Source organism: Panthera leo, chromosome D1 (assembly GCF_018350215.1).
Source record: "Panthera leo isolate Ple1 chromosome D1, P.leo_Ple1_pat1.1, whole genome shotgun sequence".
Classification (NCBI taxonomy): domain Eukaryota; kingdom Metazoa; phylum Chordata; class Mammalia; order Carnivora; family Felidae; genus Panthera; species Panthera leo.
Window position 1 is genome coordinate 13,771,567 of NC_056688.1, and position 19,418 is coordinate 13,790,984.

General features: G+C 47.3%; 1 long non-coding RNA gene across 1 annotated transcript; it reads left to right on the top strand.

The window, feature by feature from the left end:
* Positions 1 to 3,118: 3,118 nt before the first annotated feature.
* Positions 3,119 to 9,226, top strand: LOC122200942. Its single transcript, XR_006194010.1, has 2 exons — positions 3,119 to 3,206; positions 7,507 to 9,226. It is a non-coding gene; the product is annotated as an uncharacterized LOC122200942 (long non-coding RNA).
* The last annotated feature ends 10,192 nt before the right edge of the window (positions 9,227 to 19,418 follow it).

The following is a 19,418-nucleotide window of genomic DNA, read 5'->3' on the forward strand; positions in this document are numbered from 1 at the left end:
CCATTCTGCTCAACCTCCTGACTCTGCCCCTATTGCTATTTTGACATTCATTCACATACTAGCCAAAGCTTTCCTGTCCCCACTACCTCGATGTAGGCTGCAGCTGGATAAGCCATCACTTACACCCATTTTCTGGAAAGCTCTTCTTTGGGCAAGTGCTCATTGAGTTTCTGAGAAAAGCTGCCATGGGGGCCAACGTACCACCTAGGGAAGAAACCCATCAGCAAGGACAGGCTCGGAGCTCCCCAGAACAGTGTCTGATTGTCATAATGTCATGTTGGAGAAACGATAACCGTACCCTGCTTAAAGAGAAACCTCTTGCGTGTCACCAACAATCATGCAAACTAGACTCTTAAAATGAGATTAGGTCAAAGTACAACCAATCAAAGCGGGAGTCTCAGTTGCTCTATGACTTCATTTAAAGTTTCAGTGCCAGCAGGAAGAAGAAAGAAATCAATATTACATTTTCTTCATCATCAATTTTGCTTTTTGCTAAATGAAAATGCTTTCATTCCCTCCCTGGTTCCTTCCACCATGGAAGATGTTCCTTGTCTCCCCCCCACTCTCCCCCGTTACTATCTTCACCCCCATCCTGTTATGCCATGTAGGACAGTGCCGTACGTGTGCCTTTTTGGACTAAGCACTTAAGAGTATTGCAGAGGATGTCATCTTAATTCACCAAAGATTTGCGAGTATGACAGTCCTCGCTCAGCTGGCCTTCCTGCTGCAGCTGGGCTCTGACCGTGTTCTGCTCTATGGATGGAGCGTGGATAACTTACTCCAAACAGCTCTTGAGACCCCAAGGGCACATCCCCCCTTAATGCCCTGTGCCAGGCTGTAGTACCAGACCCTGTAGAAGGGAATTTGATAGGCAAGGTGAGCCCTTCTTGGATTCATTCACGGGCTTGGGTTACAGAAGCAGCAAAGGGACCTCATTATAAGATGTTCTCACCTGCTCCGTTATAGAAGAACTGTAAGGCTTTTGCTGAACAACACAGTGGTCTCGTTCCCACAGTGGTCCCCACAGCAGTGACCTTCAAGGGCTCTCAACCAGCTCCCACTCTATTGGCGCTAAGATGGTCCCAATCCAGGACTTGACTCACCCGGCAGTATTTGCGAAGAGAGACAAACAAGAATTTTGCAATAGAGGAAGGAAAAATAATACAAGTCCACGGGGCTGGAAACTCATTTCCTGAGGAGTAGAAACACATCGCATGCTCTCTGGGACTCACCGAGCTCCAGGAAGCTCGACCAGTCACTTAATAAGTCATTGAGGACGTGTGGTTTAATTAACTCGCCCAAAATTCCTCCTTTCCCTTTCTCACTTTTGCTATTAATATTTTTCGATATCTGATAATGCAGTGTAGTTAATTCTTTCTGGCTTTATAATGAACACTGCCATAATGAAAAAGGTTAGCAGTGCTTCAGGCAGCTTTTAATTATCCAGCCGAGCAGGTAAAAGCACTTTATTCTTCTCTTTTTTTCCCCTTACTTAGCAATTAATGGAGGAGCTCAGTGGCACTTACTGTACCTTTTTTGTTTTCTAATGGATGATGCGGCACGGAGCAGGGAGGCCTTACTGTACCCCTGTTACTACCAAGTGCAAACGCTGGATGTTGCACTGCTGCGATTCAGGTCTCTGGTTTGAGGGGCGGAAGCAATTCTGCTGCCGGCTGAAGGCTTCTCTAATTAAAAAGCCGAGTTACCTGGAGTTGTTGCTACCAATTCCCTGTCTCGCAGTTTCCTGTCTTTGCATCTGCACCCAGAGCCCTCCAGAATGCTTTTATAGGCCAGGTGGCCTTGCTTTATGGCAGACGTTTTCCTGGTTCTACTCAATTGGGCCACCTTCCTTCTATCCTCCCTGCCCGCCACGGCTAACAACAGCCTTGGGATTGTTCTCCTTACTTTAAAGACAGGGAAACTGAGGCCCAAGGAGGTTGTCTGCTTGGCCAAGAGCCCTTCCTTCCGTGCTTAATGACGCCCATCCTCGAGCTAACTGTGATACCCCCTTATAGGAGGAAAGAGTTTAAAAATTATGTGAGCTGCTTCGAAGTTTACTAATCCCTAAAGTCACAGGGAGCAGATTTTTATTACAGGTGGAATTATTTGCATGATTCCTCTTCATTAGGCAACAATATAAAACAAAACAAAAAAATTGTTCAGGGAGCGTATGTCACATCTTTCTGTGGGTTGAGAAAGGCTGACTGTCCCACAGACTGAATATTCTGGTCCCTTTAGAGGGGCTGGACCAAGCTTTATAAGAGTCCAGGGCCTTCTGAAGAAGAAGGGATAGATAGAGACCCCACACCCTCTAAGGTCTAGAGTGGGGACCATCTCAAGTTGTACCCGTGGTCCTGTGCAAAGTCTATCTGAAGGGAGGGATGCCAGAAGCATAAGGCGGGAATATCCCAGGGATCAAGGGCAACCAGAGCTAGTGATCTGGGCTTGACCCCAAACTGCTGGGTTTCTGGAGTGGGCCAGCAGCTACACTTGCCTGGCAATGTACGCTAGGAATGAGGACCGGCATCTGAGAAATGAAGAGAGATCACTGTTAGGGCGGGAGCCCTTTGGAAGGTGGTTTACGATGTGACATCACTCAGGGTACTTGTCTAATTGTCTCTGTTTTCCAATATCTCTTTAGGGATAAGCTTGGAGAAAAGGGGAGATAAAAGGTAAATTTTGGAGCATCATTTGTGCCAAATATTCGCTCCATTCTCTTCCAACCCACATTCTAGGTTCACAAACTTCCGGCCAGAAAAAAATCTCACCAGTGCCGCTGTGGCAATAGGACTTGAACACTGAACTCATCAGATCCTTGTTACACCCCATGAAGTTTTGGCTGCTTGTGGTCCCCTTCATGTGATCTTAACTTAGTTGGGGTTAAAATTATCACTCACTTTTATTGCTAGTGCAAACTTTAAGCAGTAGCAATGGCAGTGTTGGATATGGAAACTTGTCTATAGGCAGCAAGAAATGGTCAGACCTCCAAATCTACCAGGCTCAATAGCCACCTGAGTTTTAGGGAGAATTCTAGAATATTACCTTGCAGCTCAGCGCAGGTCCCATTGTGACCTCACGCCCACAGGGCTGGGTTAGACTAGTCTTCAGCTACCAACAGGAAGAGGCTGGTGGAGAGAGCTCACCTTCCAGTCCTCCACTCAACATCTGGGGACAGAATTGGCCCCAGGGGACTCCATTTCACAGAGGTTCTTGGGCAACTTGGGGGAGGGTTGGTAGCTTGAGGATATGCTGGCTTTTCTTTAAGTACTCAAGTTGATGATATCTGTCAAAACACTTATTTTATATTTGAAAAGCACTTTGAAGTTTTCAAAACAATTGCAGAACCATTATCACACCTGATTCAAGTAACACTTTCAAGTGTCATGAAAATACTCCCCATTTTACAGATGAAAAAGTCAGAGCAACAGAGGTCACTTCCCTTTTTAGAGCGGTGTTTCTTAAGAAAAGGTGGTTCTGCCCCCCAGGGAATGTGTGGAAATGTTCTGAGATATTTTAACTCCTGGATGGCAGGGGAGATGCCGTGCTACTGGCATCTAGTGGGTAGAGGCCAGAGATGCTGTTAAACATCTTGTAATGCACAAGACAGCCCCCCAAGACAATTATCTGGCCAAAAGTATTGACAGCCTGGAACTGGGGAAACCCTGATCTAATGGCATGCACGTAATGGACGGAAGAGCTGGTGATTTTTTTTTTTTCGACTAAAAAACAATTTTTAATGTTTATTTACTTTTGGGAGAGAGAGAGAGAAAGGGAGAGAGTGAACGAGTCAGGGAGGGGCAGAGAACGAGGGAGAGAGAGAGAATCCCAGGCAGGCTTCGTGCTATCAGCACAGAGTCCGAAGCAGAGCTCAAACTCATGAATGGTGAGATCATGACCTGAGCCAAAATCAAGAGTCAGACGCTTTCCTGACAGAGCCACCCAGGCACCCCAAGAGTCAGTGATTTTTAAAGTTGATGTCACACTAAATTCATAATGTGCCATCTGTTGAATATTTACTGAGTAGAGTTCTGAGGGTTTCACACCCATCAGCTCAATCATCAAAACGATCCTGAGTGGCAGGAATTATTATTCTACTTTCAAATGAGATCGAGACTCAGAGGGGTCAATTAAGTTGTCAAGGGGCACATGGAAGAATGAACAGTAGAACTGGTGTTCTCTTATTCCTGGACTACTCCTGCTTCCACTTTCCTGGCTCCCTGCAGCATGACATAGACAGGAAACTTCCTACCTGATGAGCACCATGCCCAGAATGACTATTCCTTATAGGCTTACATGGTCAGGATCGTCAGAGAAAGTGAGTTTCAAGAACATCGTCTCCTCCTTATTCTTTCAAGCATACAAGTCAAGATTCAGGGAGCACAATGGCTCATTGACATACGCTCCTTCTCCCCTCTTACACCTATGGCACAATCCTTGACATGCATCCACATCATTCATTCACTTATTCATATACTCTAAAATATTTATCAAGGGTTGAGGACACTAAGAGGAAAGAAATATATGCTGTCTCTATTCCCAAGTTACTGACAGTCTATTGGGTCAGACAAGCCTAAAAAAAAAAGCATTATATTACAATGTGTGTAGTGCAGTGATAGAAATACGGCCAAGTTGTCATAGGAGCATAGAAAAGGGGGCCCTAACCAGCCTCGGGGGACTGGGAGTCATACAAGCCTTCCAGGAAGTCATCGCTGAGAGAGGTCTTAAAGGCTGAGATGGAATTCATCAAATATGAAAGGGGAGAAGAGAGGACAGGGACACAGAGTCTGGAAGGCCTAGAGCTTCATGGAAATACAGGTGGTCCCAGGTTACTGGAATGCCAGTCACAAAGCAGGGAATGGAGATGGAGAAGTGGGCTACAGCCTGAAAGCGGGGTTGTAAATGCTAGGGAGACACTGAGGAGGGGAATGCATTCTAATTCTCAGGTTACAAACTCTTAGGGAGAAGCCACTGTGTATTTCAGATCAGATTGTGCTTCAATCCGTGTGGAAGACAGATTCGAGGGATTCCAGGCAGGAGGCAGGGGGGTCAGCCAGGAGGAGTTCAGGCCAAGAGCCTAAACCAGAGTCGGAAAAGGAGGGGATGAGTTAAAAAGTGTTTGGGAGGTAAAGTCAGAAGAATTGGGTGTCTGGATCTAGGAACGAATGGAAAAGGGTAAGCTATGTTTGACATTGTTGCCTGAGTGGTTTGTGGGGCATTCAGGCAGATCTCTGTCCAGTGGACCGCTGGCCATACAGGTCTGAACTTGGAGGGAAAGAGATGGGTTGGAGATACAGATTTGGGGATCGTCATCAGAAGGGTCAGAGTTACAAGGGAAATCGGTTGAGCAAATTGGCCTGACTACCCTCCCCAGTCCATCAATCTGTGACCAAAGTGGTGGGCAGATGCACAAACGTGGCCGTTGGGAGCCCACCCATGGAGGAGAGTATTTAAAGATGGTGGGAGGGCATTTTCAAAAGTCATTGCAAGCTAAATAAACAGCTCCAAAGAAGGCAGTTGCCTCTTGGCAATCAACCTCGACATTCCTACTCAAGATAAACATCACACACAGGCTCAGTGGGAAGCTATATTTTTCCCTCTCCCATTATGAAAAGAATGGCTGTTGTCTCGGACACAAAGCCAACAGTTCACCAACCCTACAGTCTCTGCTGGCTTAGACTTGAACTATTCCTCAACCGGGTCAATATTCACTGCAGGGCCATGAACCATGGGAGACCCTACCTGGAATCCAGACTCCTGTCCAAGACTGAAAGTCACTGGATTTCCCACATCATTCCTCTATTGGCTATGTCGTAGTCCTTCCTACATGGCAGGATATGTATATGTATGCAGTCCCATGGTCCCCACATGACTGGGAACACGCGAGCATACTCATCCCCCCCTCTTCCTAGTACCGCACATACTTAGAGTTAGAAAAACATGTCCTTCCATATCAACACCTGGCACCTGGTATAAAATAAATCCAGACTTAGTAATTATCCTAGGACTTCGCAGCGTTTTCTTCTGACCAGTGTTGAAGGCTGGTGCCAGTCACCATAACTAGGTGTGAATTAACGCAACAGCATCCGAGCCACAGAGCCTCCTGGGCTTGTGTTTGAAACACAGAGCTGTGTTTTAGAGCCGTGGATAAAGTTCATTAATAGGTGTGAGCACAGTTCTCAAAGGGCAGTTCTGCCATATTTCCAGTCACTGTTCAGAATTCTCATTAGCCAATTACTCTGCTCCCGTCCTTCTAGCTCCCGCGGTAATGTGTATCTTAAAGCCCCTGGTAAGACACAGCATGTTTTAAATGTACCTTAATGTATTGGAAATGCACGAGTCCCCTTCGGGTTTATATATCTTAACCACTGGCCAATTTTGCAAAGTTATAAATAAATGTTACAGGCATCAGCTGCAGTAGTAGAATCAGCTGGGGATATTTAAAAGCCAGTCTAAAGTCTAACTTACCTCTAAATCTGAGATATAAAGCAGGGTAAGCAAAGCAGGTAGGAATATGCAGATAATTTCCTGGTAATAAAATCAACAACCTTGACATTGGAAGCGAGATTGAGCGGGAATGGGGCTGGTGGGGGCAGCGGCTTGGTTGAATTAGCAAGTATTTCTGTACAGGTGACTGTGCTGGGCATTGTGGGGATACAGAATACAGAACATCATCACAGTTCTGGCCATCAAAGGGTTTATAAACAGGCACACGGTGATGAGATAAGGTCCTAGGTAACAGAGAGTTTGAGGGGAATGACACTACAGAAGGAGAAAATGTTATGGGGACCAAATTGGGAGGGTTCAGAAAGGAGTTCTTTGAAGATCTGACATTTACAAAGTCACCACAGCCAAGGGAATAGGGGAAGGAAGAGAGGAGGAAGACAGAAGAGGATTGTCTGGAGATCTGCCGGACAATCAGATGGGAGTTTGACTCCAGGCTCCCTAAGGTCAAGATCCCCATCACATTGACCTTGTTCTCTTCCATAGCATGTAAGGATAGGCTACTGTGTACCTGGTAATCTTCTAGTGCTGTACTGTTTTATATGCATATGTATTTTATTTACTATTCAGCAAACCCTAAATACAGAGTTTTATTATTCCCATTTTACAGATAGGGAAACCAAGGCTTTGGGTGGTTAAGCAATGTGTTCAAGGCTACACAGCTAGAAGTAAAGTGTCCTGACTTCCCAACAGAGTTCCTGGCACACAATAGGTTTTCAATATATAATAGTTAAGTAAATGGGTGGGTTTATGGATGGGCAAGGAAAGAATGGATGGATGGATCAACCAATGACAGGTGGACAGGTACACGGTAGAACTAAGGTGTCTGGAAGAGATGGAGAGGTCAGGCAGGGGAAAGGGGGTAGGGGAAAAGCAAGTTGCCCTTAGAAAGCCAGGTTGACTCTGTGGTGTGCTAATTTTAATGGGGGCAGGGGGAGGAGAATCAGAGGGGAGGCCAGACAACTGCTGAGACTAGCTTTCCTCTGCTACTGAATTCATCCACAGGCTCTTCCATGAAAGACTGAGCTTCCGGTGGATCATCATTTGTATTACTTACTGGGGCCTGTGTAAGCAGTGAACCAAGGATCGGGTGCCTGATTCCCAAATCTGCCTTCACGAGTAACTTGCCAGTGAACTTGAGCGTCTCATTCTCCATCTGCCCGGTGCGGTGATGATGCTTGCCAAGCAGTCTCACAGGGTTCTGTTCTTTATCCTGTGCCTGAGGTTGGACCCAAGGAAAATTAGCCCACCTCTTTGCTTCTCGGATACCTCGGAACGATTAGCCCTGAATATAGGAGCTGTACCCCTTAGAAATGGGAGTAGGCCCTGGGCCCTTCTAGATTGTTTCTAGAAATAGGCTCAGTCTTCAGATGCAGGCCTCACCAGAGCCCTTCCTTGGCAGCCTGCCTGTCCTGGTAGGGGAAGTGGTCCCTGGGAGAGGGAGCTAGTCTCGGAGACAGTTTGTCTGCCTTCTCTCCGAAGCTTCCTGTGTATGGGAAATGAATAGATCCCATGCACACCCTCCCTCCTCCTTGGCAGGCTACTCCCTGCCCTCCCCGTGAGGTTCCAGGAGCCCGTGACATTATCTGCAAACTCCCATGAGAGGCTCCAGACCACGGCCGTGAGCCCTGAGAATGATGAATATGCAGGAAGGGACGGTGTGCCAGACAGGGGAGCCAGGGCTGGGCGGGGGCAACCATGCAGGGCAAGGGAGCCAGGGCTGGACTGGTGGGGAGGGGCTCCCAGGGTCCAAGCACCCTTGGAGAGGGCCCCATCACTGGCAGGCCCATTTGCCCTCCTAAAGAGCTAGAAGCTGTCATTTGTATGTCCGCATTCTCCAGAGCTGTGGACTCCGGAGTCTTAGAAATCCTCCTGGCGGCTGAGCATCCCACTGGCCGCAATTAACCTGTTCAATACTAGGTCAGCAACTTTGCTGAGGATGTTTGCTGATGGCATTCTACTGGGTGCATTGGTACTGTTGACTCCGGTCCACAGAAAGCCTGACACATCCCTTGTGGCAGAAGAAAGCTAGGAGCAAATTCTGCCTGCATCACAGAATCCTTAGGCTGAGTGTGACATTTGGAGGTCACCTGGTCCATCCCTGTGCCTGCAGGCAGGCCTGGACATAAACCGGCCTAGACAGATGAGAATCTGTTCTCTCTCTCTGCCTTCAAAAACCTAAGGACATTTCATGTATCCCTTAGTATCCAATATCCCTCAGCCGTGAGACTGTTCCTAGAGGTCATCTGTATTCCAGGGGTTCTCTGATAGGTGTCTCAAGGCAGAGGCGAGGAACAACCCATCATGTGCTGTATGCAGTGGGTGCTAGAGTGTGTTCCCATGGGCTTCTCAGAGCCCACCATGCACGCGTCTCTCTTCCAACTCAGGGTTCCATGATATCACGTTGGTAGTTTGTGGTCAGCCACGGGACAAGTATTTACACCACGGAAATTGGCAAATGCTGCCAATGAGGAGCAGCCTTTTCCCCCCAGAGGACAAGTTGCTCAACATTCGCTAGCACACAACTAGTTGTATACAGCAATACTCCTGCATAGAACTTGGGTAACAGTCATCCTCTGTACCCTTCACTTTAGTGTCTTGAAGCTCCCTCACTGGCGGGACCATAATTTCCCCGGAGCAGAGGCTGTGCCTTGCAGGGGACTTTTTTTCCAGCAGCTTGCATGGCGCCCGTTTGCCAAAGGAATGAAGGACACTTATCAAATCATCAGGCTGAGTGGCTGTGGGTTTTCGTTGTCTTAGGACTCATGCACTCACACTGAGTCAGACTGGACAAACAGGAGGTACATTTATCTGACTTGACTTCAGAGTTGTACCATTTAATTCAAGCAGGATTAATGAAACATCTACTCTATGCTCACCCTGTCCTAGGCTCTGGAGCCCGGGAGAAGGGGAAGTTTATGGGCACCAGTGTCCCACCCCTCCTATTCTCAAATGACTTTCACTTTGATTTGGAAGATAGGCATACGGACAGACAGTTAGAAATCAATAGGGATATCTTTGAAGGTTGTGCCTGATGGATTTGGGGTGGTCATAAAACACAGCAGTAAGAACATGGGACACTGGGGTCAGGTTGCCTGTGTTCGAATTCCATCAGTAGTTATGTGACCTTGGAAGGCTTGCTTAACACCCCCGGCCTTGCCACCCCCCACTCCCACAACTCAGATTCCTCATTCTAAGGATATAATGAGATCTATCTCATAGAGTAGTTATCAGAGTCAGTGCATTCATGTTTAGAAACCACTTAGCACATTGCCTCGGATACAGCGAGTATAAAATATATAGTAGTTATTATTTGTATCTTACAGTCTAATGGCCTCTTTTTAAAAATGAATACATTGAGGCCCAGGAGTGGGAAAATGACTATTCGCCAATTAGTGGCAGGCCTGAGATTAGCAGCAGTAACTAACTTTATCGATACAGGGGAAGGGACACGCCACAGTAACAAATCTATCCCCAATCTCTATGCCTTTGCACAATAAATGTGACTGTCCGTGCAAAGGCAGAGGCAGACCAGGCGACCCTGCCCCATTCTGTAGCTGCACCTGCTGGAGCCCATGGTCTCCAAGGCCACTGCAGCAGGGGCAGACACAGGTGGAGGAGGTGTGCCAGCTGCTTTGGCCAGTCCATTGGTCAGAACCAGTTACGTGGCCCCCGCCCAAGAGTGTCTGGGGGCGCAGCCTGACGTGAGGTTATTTGGTGAACACAGCGCATGCCACGCTAACAGTACAGAAGATATCCCAAGGTGGCATATGATTAAGTGCTTAATAGTGGACAGATACTCTGTGCGACAGTCTGTGATTAAGTAGCCCGGTGAGGGGTACATACAAGTGCGGCAGCAGATTAGGGAAGGGGCAGATAAGGAAGGACAAGAGGGCTGAGCATCATTTGCTGAAGGACTAGCACTAGCTCGGCACCTAGCACTAGAACAAGACCTAAAGGGCGGGTAGAACCAGGAGCTGCAGAGAGGAGGGGTCCCCCCTCAAAGCGGCATCTCCTGCAGTGGTGATCTTGCTGTCGACCCCCCAGTCACCAGGAGTCGCGGTGGAGGCAGAAGGAGGTGGGCCCTGATCACTGGCAACTCCCCAGACCTCGGGCTCCTGGAGAAACTACCACAGAGCTCAGCTTCCTTCGTAGGTCCTGAAATAAAGGCTTCCCGGTGGAGCACAGTGCGGTAGAAAGAGGGCTGGGTGCAGAATCAACAAATGCAGATTTCCCGTTGTTCCCACTTCCGCCTCTGACTCCTGTGTGACTTTGCACAGCCTCTCCACCTCTCTGGGCTGCGGTCCTTATTGGTGAGATGCAGAGTTCCCTCAGGCCCTTGACAGATCTGATTCTCCAGGACTCTGGAGTTCTCGTAGCCAGCGTTTATAGGATTAATTGGGGGTTAAATATTTGGAGGGCTAGTCTGGGGCTCTCCTCTGGGGGAAAGATCCAAAGAGGAAAGGAATTCGCCAGGGCTCTGGCCGCTTACAGGGTGAACAGGACGGAACATGGCGTATGCAAATCTTTGGTGAGGGGCCAACCTTCCATCAGAACGGAGCCGGAGCCGGGATATAGAGGCAGCCCCGGAAGCTGGGCTCAGCCTCATAAATCTCAGCACTGGCATATCAATCAGTCAGTTCAATCGGCTACAATACTTTTTTCTTTTGGAAATAAATAAAGATGAAGGCAAGAGATACCACCCAAAGAGGAAACCCCAGAGCAGTGTGGATAGTCACATGGCCACCGAATCCCGGAGCCGGACTCTGATTAATGGAGCAGGCTGGCTTTGATAAATCAGGTACCTCCATCCAGTGGGTTTAGGCTCTTGTTTTCTAAATGGGAACTTAATGCTGTTCACTCATTCATAGGTAGGATGCTGTGTCAGAAAGTTAATATATAAATCTGTTATTTACAAGGGTCTCCACATTTGTTTCTTAAAAAACAAACTTATAAATCATAGACATCTCAAATAGAAACTTTTCTGGCATAAATTGTCACCCTCTTCCTATAAATCTCACATGTGCAATCCTTCCTGATCTGTTAGACTTCCACATTTGGTGCGGGATCAGGACTGGAAGTGCTGGGAGCTGGGAGGAGGATGCAGGGAACATGGCAGTAGTCTCTTCCTTCTTTTGCCTTGTACTCCTTTTATTTATTTATTTGTTTTATAGCCTATCTGGCTCTGAGAGTACACTGATTTAAAAAAAAAAGTTTTAAGTCAACCAAATATGCAAGAGGGGTAGATTCTGGAGCTGTTGGGTAGGGCAATTTCCTGGAGAGTTTCCTGGGGGCACACGGGCCTCCACACCAGGCCAAGCTGTCATCCCACATTAACGCTTCTGGTGCCGGCAGCCCAGGGCCACTAAAGTGTCTGCCCAGAGCAAGCTCCTTCTCCCCCTGAAAAGGCCAGAAATGTCCCCCGTCACCCATCCCTTTCCTTTCTGCCTCTATTCCTTTAGGGAGCCCCCTCCTCCAGGAAGTCTTCTCTAACTAGAACTGCGTATTGCTGAACACATTAGGATCTATGTTAGCTAATGACAACAGCAACAACAAGGCAGACACTCTATCAGAGCATGAAGTAAAAAAAGAAGCTTGTGTCTTTAGGGATCACTTCATGCTCATATGTGTAGATCTTCGTTGACTTACAATGGGGTTATGCCCCAATAAACGCGTAAGTTGAGAATATCATTAAGTTGAAAATGCTTAATACACCTAAGCTATTAAGCATAGCTTAGTCTTGTCCACCTGGGACGTGCCCAGAACACTTACATTAGCCTACAGTTGGGCAGCATCATCCAACACGAAGCCTATTTTATAATAGTGTTGAATAGCTCATGTAATTGATTGAATACTGTACTGAAAGTGAAAAACAATGGATGTGTGGGTGCAGAATGGTTGTCAATGGATCGGCTGTTGGCTCTTGAGACTGCGTGGTTGGCTGGGAGCTCTGTTTCTGTCCAGCATCACAAGACAGGATCCGACTGCATAGTGCTGGCCCTGGGAAAGATCAAACCCCAAAATCCAAAGTATGGTTTCCACTGAATGTGGACCACTTGCACACCATCATAATAAAGTCGAACCATCTTGAGGCACCTGGGTGGCTCAGTTGGTTAAGGGTCCGACTCTTGATTTTGGCTCAGGTCACGATATCACAGTTTGTGGGTTTGAGCCTCATGTCAGGCTCTGTGCACAGAGCCTGCCTGGGATCCTCTCTCTTTCTTTCTCTCTCTTTCTCTCTCTCTCTCTCTCTCTCTCTCAAAATAAATAAATAAAATTTAAAAAGTTGAACCATCTGAATCCAGGGGCTGTCTGCAGACCAAGACTTCTGAGTCTGGTTAGTGGGGACCTAGAGCGCTGGTGTTTCTTGGAAGCCGGGCTCCCATCAGACTGACCCCAGGTACAGGCTGCTCCTCCCTCCCTCGCCACTAGCAGGCACTAGACCTTTTAAGCTCCTCTTTGCCAGAAAAAGCTTTTCTCTGTTTCTCCCATACGTAGCCCCTGCCCAAGCCATGGCTGTCTGAATCACCAGCCCTGGGAAGGACACACCTTCTTTCAGAGCCTTCTATGCCCAGGCTGACTTTTTCAAGAGGGAATTTGTCTCAGTGTCTTCAACTGAGGAATTAAAGTGGTTTCATTTTAACTATGGGGGTGCTTTACTCAACATATTAAATAGATTACTGGAAGGTTGCAAGTAAAATGGGGAAAAAAAAGAAATACTCTTTTAAAAGCATAGAGAAAGTTACTATGTATTTAAAAAAATTTTTTTAATGTTTACTTTTGAGAAAGAAAGAGACAGAACATGAGTGGGGGAGGGGCAGAGAGAGAGGGAGACACAGAATCTGAAGCAGACTCCAGGCTCTGAGCTGTCAGCACAGAGCCTGACGCAGGGCTCTAACTCACGAACTGTGAGATTGTAATCTGAGCCAATGTTGGATGCTTAACTGACTGAGCCACCCAGGTGCCCCAAGAGAGTTTCTATTTAAAGCAATCCTATGATAAATCCTTTTGCAAAGAATTCTTTGGTCCTGAGCAACAGATTGGCGGTTTTATCATTCAGCTGGACACTTCCACCTAGATGATGATAATGATGGTGATGATGATGATGATGATAATGTTGGCTGTAATAATGTAATAATGGCTGGTTGGCTATTTATTGTTTGAAGTGTATCTATATTTATGTATATGTATAATTTTCCTGTCACAACGTTTTAAATCCTATAACATCCCCATTTAACAGATAAAGAGACTGAGGCATAGAAAAATAAAGTAACACAGCCAGTAGATGACGAAATTCCCAATGGTTTGCTAGCAACTCAAAGTCAATGTGCTTAACACCAAAATTGTCATATTCTGCCTCAGTCTGTTTGGACTCGCCTTTTCCTTACTTTGTGTCTACCACAACCCTCCCAATTACAGGCAGAACTCAACCTTAGAGCACAGTTTTTCTCTCCGCATGCCTTTTCCTGCCCTGCTCACTCGGGCAGTGGTCAAGTTCTGTTGATCTGACCACTATTCCACTTCCGGTCACTTACATGTTCCTTTACTCCTCCTCTTCTGCCCCCACTCCCGACGATTACCTCTCTTATACTCTACAGCAATAGTTTACCATCTGCTACTCATCTCCTTGTGTTGTCCCCACCTGCCACTCTTTGCCAGAGTGACCCCCCTAAAGCACTAGACTCCACATACTGTGTCCCCTCCTCATAACTGTTCAGGGGACCCTCCTTACTCTGGCATGCATGGCCCTCCAGTCTGTTCCCAACCTCTTTCTTCATTCTCTGTATCTACTGCCTCCTACCCCATGGAGTCCTTGCCCTGCACGCTCCCGCCTCACCCCTGCTTCTGCTATTCTCTCTGTTAAGGCAGTAGCAGCCCCCGCCCTCCCTTCTCCCTTTGCTGCCATTGCCCCTTCCAGAAACAACTGACCCATCACCTGGTCTTCCAGAGAACTCTCTCACTCTCTGGAAGTGAGAGGCCACCACACTTGGCCCTGAATTATAAACTTGATCTATATTTTGTTTCTCTTCACTAGCTACTTAGGGGCTGAGAACTCACTTATTCAATTCAACCACATGCTTTGTGCATTCTCGGATCCCTTAAATTTCTAGGAGCAGAGTGTGAAAAGCCTTATTTTACATGCAAAGAGATTGCTGGTCAGAATGTGAAATGATTTGCTCAAACTCCAAGAACCAATTCTGGCTCTGTAACCAGTGACACTCAGGCCACTGCATTTCCCTCTACCACCCGAGAGCTTCCTAAAGTGTCTTCCATCAGAACGTTGTCCATACTGTTCTATGACCCTGTGGGATTCTACTATGGTTGACCCAGTAATTTTGCTCAGGATCTACCTGCAGTTCAATGGGAGAGACAGACATATTGTCCAGGGTCGTCATCTGAAGCTCAGATCCCCTGGTAATGGATAGACTATGGACTCCTTTCCTCTAGCAGAAGGGGTTGGGCTTTAACTCATCTTCTCTGAGACTGGAGTCCCTCTTCTCCCAGCAGCCAGAATCCACCTTTTTAAAGGTCTCCAGGTGCTAACAGCTGGCACTCAGATAACTCCCTACACAGTTGGCGTTTACACTCGGGCTGCCTGGCACCTGGGTCTTGCCTGTTTATCCTGCTCCTGGAATGTTCTGCTTACACTGGAAGGAGCATCTTTCTACTGAAGCACAACCCCACAGTCTGATCCACACCACCTTGACCCGCAAGACTCACGAGCCTTCTTTTGCTGGTTTTGACTTGTACCTTTCTCCAATAAAGGTTGCTCCTTCAGCTTTGCCATGTGATAATATGATGCCTGCCTTCCCCCACCTTGACCCCCTCCCCCAGTCCATTTTCTTGCCTTTCTTGGCAGTGAAACACAATCAGCAGGTGCACTACTAGAGAGCCTTAAGGGTCCAAACAGAATTCCCTCCCTCTTTCCTTTTGAACTTTTCCATCTCCAGAAGGGCCATTGGTCTCCTACAGGTCCCTTTATGGTTATCAGGCTGCTCTCAGATAACCAGAGAGCTTTAGAAGAGAGAATTTTGGGTGAAGATGACAGCGGCGGGCCAGAAGCATGTAGCTCACATGCACATCTCTCCTCTCAAACACCCCTTACTATGGCACTTCCCCCTTTATGTAGTTGCCAACTTCTGTACTCTCAATCCTAGCATAATTGCTGAAAAAGCAGGGAGAGTGTTTATTTTGTCCATTACTGTACCGTAGAATAGTCCAGAGTCATTAGAGGGGCCTATAAAGCCCTACCGATTTGGCCACCCCATCTGCCTTACCTCTCTGACCTCCCTCCTCCTTCGCTGTCCCTTGCTCACCCTTGCTCCAGACTAGTGTTTTCTGAATATTGCAGGCCCACTGCTACCTCAGGGTCTCTACACTTGTTGTTGCACCTGCTGAAACACACTTCCTCCCAGATCTCTCCAGGGTTTGCTGCCTCTCTTCCTCCCAGGCTTCTGTCCAATGTCACTCTTAACATAAGGCCATTTCTGATTGCCTATTAAAAATGCTACCAAATAGGGGTCCCTGGGGGGCTCAGTTGGTGAAGAGTCTGACTTCAGCTCAGGTTATGATCTCACGGTTTGCGGGTTCAAGCCTCGTGTTGAGCTCTGTGCTGACAGCCCAGTGCCTGGAGCCTGCTTGAGATTCTGTGTCTCCCTCTCTCTCTGCTTCTCCCCCACTCATGCTCTGTCTCTGTCTCTCTCTCAAAAGTAAACAAACATTAAAAAAAATTTTTAATGCTACCAAACATACCCCACTTTTGTTTTTCTCTGAGGCACATATCCACTAACATGCTACGTATTTTACTTAATTATTTTTCCTTTCTCTCTACTAGAACATAGGCGTTATGAAGGCAGGAATTTTTGTCTGTTTCCTTTGTTGCCTGCCCTACCCCGTGATACCCAGAATAGTGCCTGGAACATAGTGAGTGTTGAGTAAACATTTGTGGAATGAATGCATGAATCACACTAAGAATCAGAACAGGCTCCAGGCCTCATTTTGGTCTCTGCTTATTTTTCTAGGGTTTAGGGAACTAGATGTGCGCAAGACTTGCCATGGAAGACTAGACTTGGTGTTTTTATTCTTCTTCACTTTGATTTCCTTTCATTTCTTACTAAACCACCTAAATAAGCTGGTATGATTAAGAAGTGCCTTCCTTCCCAGCATCACTTAGTACAGAAAAATATTTATTTGGGTCTGATGTTGGCAATACATCAAAATCCAATAATCATACCATAGTGCAAATGCATTGAGGGGTGTGAGATCCATAACGTAATAACATGTAATCTGCACATCAGGATCACAAAAGCAAATCTATAATTTCATTTTATTTATTTTCTTAAAATGTGACAACCCCACATGTTGTTTGAGATGATGGAGGTTGGGACAAACAGAAATGCGGGAGATTTACGAGCTATGTCAGCCAAGTCTTGGGGATTCCTCGTTGGTCCGTGCTTGGAAGATAGGTCTGAGCAATTTTCCTTTACTGTGGCAATATCTCATCTGAATTTGGGAGAAAGACCCCCGACCTGTAAGCATATTAGCAGTCCTGTCTCTTTATGAGCGTGTAGATTCCCCACAGTGTGCACCTCCTGGGTCTTGGGAACCGGTTTATTGGCATGAGCTGTTTGAGGCTTGGATTGAGCAGCCTGTGTGCGAGAAAGCTCTAATGTGGTCTGTGCAACGTGGAGGGTGGGGGACAGTCTGGGAGATTTGAAACAGCAGCAGACTTGTCTTACTGAACAGTAAGCAGGAGCCTGATGAAATGAAATAATGCAGAGCAATTTCAAAGGCCTGTGAGGTGTGGTCTCAGAATCTGGGCTGGACAGACTTGAATTTACCGCAGGGTCTTCAACACCCAAAGGAAACTCAGCCTGCCTCTCCCCCAAGACTTCTGCTCTGTCCTGTCACTGCTCTGAGTTGGCTGTCCCTTGACATGTGACTTCATGTTAAAGGCAACAATGACCATCACTTATGGATACATGGCAGGAATTTTCTAACACTATCTCATTAGCCCTCAAGGCAGGTATGCGGTCCCAGATTTGTCCAGGAGGAGCCTGTGATTCAAAGAGATTAAAGGAGGATGAAGGAGGCAAGTGTTAAAGCTAGAATCTGAGCCCAGACCTGTGTGGTTCCAAAGTCTTTGCTCCTTCTACTTCATTGTTTTCCGGTCACCAGACTTGTCATCAGTACTGTCTTTAGCCCTGGGCAGGCAGGCCCTGGGCTCCATGCTTCCAGGGTGATGGTCCTGGCCTTTCTCCCATCCTACTGTCCCCACATCTTTGGCATTCACAGGATGAGACCACCCAGATCGCACGCCCCTCATTCAAGACCAAGTTTTAGGTCCTTGGGGCACCCAGATTTCCTTCTTAAATAGCCCTGATCTCACTTCCAGGGTCTGCACAGTCCTCTTTTCAAGGTCTATTGGTGCCCACCCTTTGACTTGAGGGGAGCCAAAGACTGGCATTTTGAAGGCAGGACAAGCAGATGGAGCTCAGACCTGTGGTCTGGGGTCCTCACACACATGCACACAAAGTTTCTTGTTGTATAGGATGGAGCCAGGTGTGGGGGAAGGGGATGAACGGGCCCCAGTCAGGCTACTTCCCCGGTACTTTGCTGCAGGTTCCCCACATGCCATGCTTGCCTTTTTCACCACCATGATGAGCTGAGTGTGTGTAGCCTTTGCACTGTTGTCACTGCGTCCATTACACCCTTGGATAGTCACTAAGGCTCCATGTGATTGGAGGAGTCAGAGGGGGAGGGGTGACTTCCCAGGTGGGAATCACCCTTAGGTGTGTCCCCCGACCCCTTCTCTGCACCCCCGATCTCTGTCCCTTGCCTGCCCTGGTCTGTCTTGCTTCTGTGGCCCCTCTTCTTTCCCATCATGCTCCATGCACAAACCCTGAAAATGACCTCTATCTCATGGACGGGCTCTTTAGACCTTAGCTCTACAACCCCACCTCCAGTTTAGCCAACCTGACAGATGTATTCCCGACAATATGGAGGACTCAGGGAGTCTTTCTCCGCAGGCTGGCTGCGTACTATCTGTTATTTGCTGGTCAGATCACAGGGAAAGGCAGCAGCTGAGAGAAAGACTGTCTGCAGTAACCAAACACTGAGCATCTCACCACTGCCCTCTTCTCCCTGGCTCTCCCCTACTGGATCCACATGACCTGGGCGGTCATGAAGCAGGAGCACCTGGCTGCAAAGAGATCCCCTGAATCCCAGAGCAGGCCCCTCTTGGAACGAAAGAAATTGTTCAGTGAGTGGGGTGTGGTGCTACAGCCAGAATCAGTTTACAACCCAGGTTTTCCCCAGAGACCTCCCTCCTACCTCTTCACCTACACCTTTCATCAAGGCCCTCATTAAACTCAGCCCCAGTAGACTGGTTTCTTCTAGATCAGTCCACACACTCAGAATCTACGTCTTGCCTGTACCATTTTCCTTGCTGAGAAAGTCCATTCTTTCTTCTCTCATTTTGTGTGTATTTGGCCCATTTTTCAAAGCCCTTATCAGTTGGAAGTCATACCATTTGAGGTGTGGTTGAAGAAACTATAATTGTTCAGTCAAGAAAAGAAGACAAGAGAGAAGAAAGACGTCAAAAGCTGATATAAAATCAAAGAGCTGTGCTCTGGAAGAGGTGGCTCATCTAGTACATGTGACCCCAGGAGGCAAAATCAGAGCCACCAGGGAAACAGTTCAGCTCAATGTAAGACAGATCTTCCAGGTGGTGGAAGAAACCAAAATACGGAGCAGAATGACTTGAAGAGTATCAAGTTTCTGGTCAGGAACTGATGATGTTCACCAGTGGGTCATTCAGGGGGGCTGATGAAGGTGAAATTTAATCACCAAGAGTAGAGTTGGTCTACATGACTCCTACAGTCCCTCAAACCCGGAGATCTATAGGTTTCTAGTGT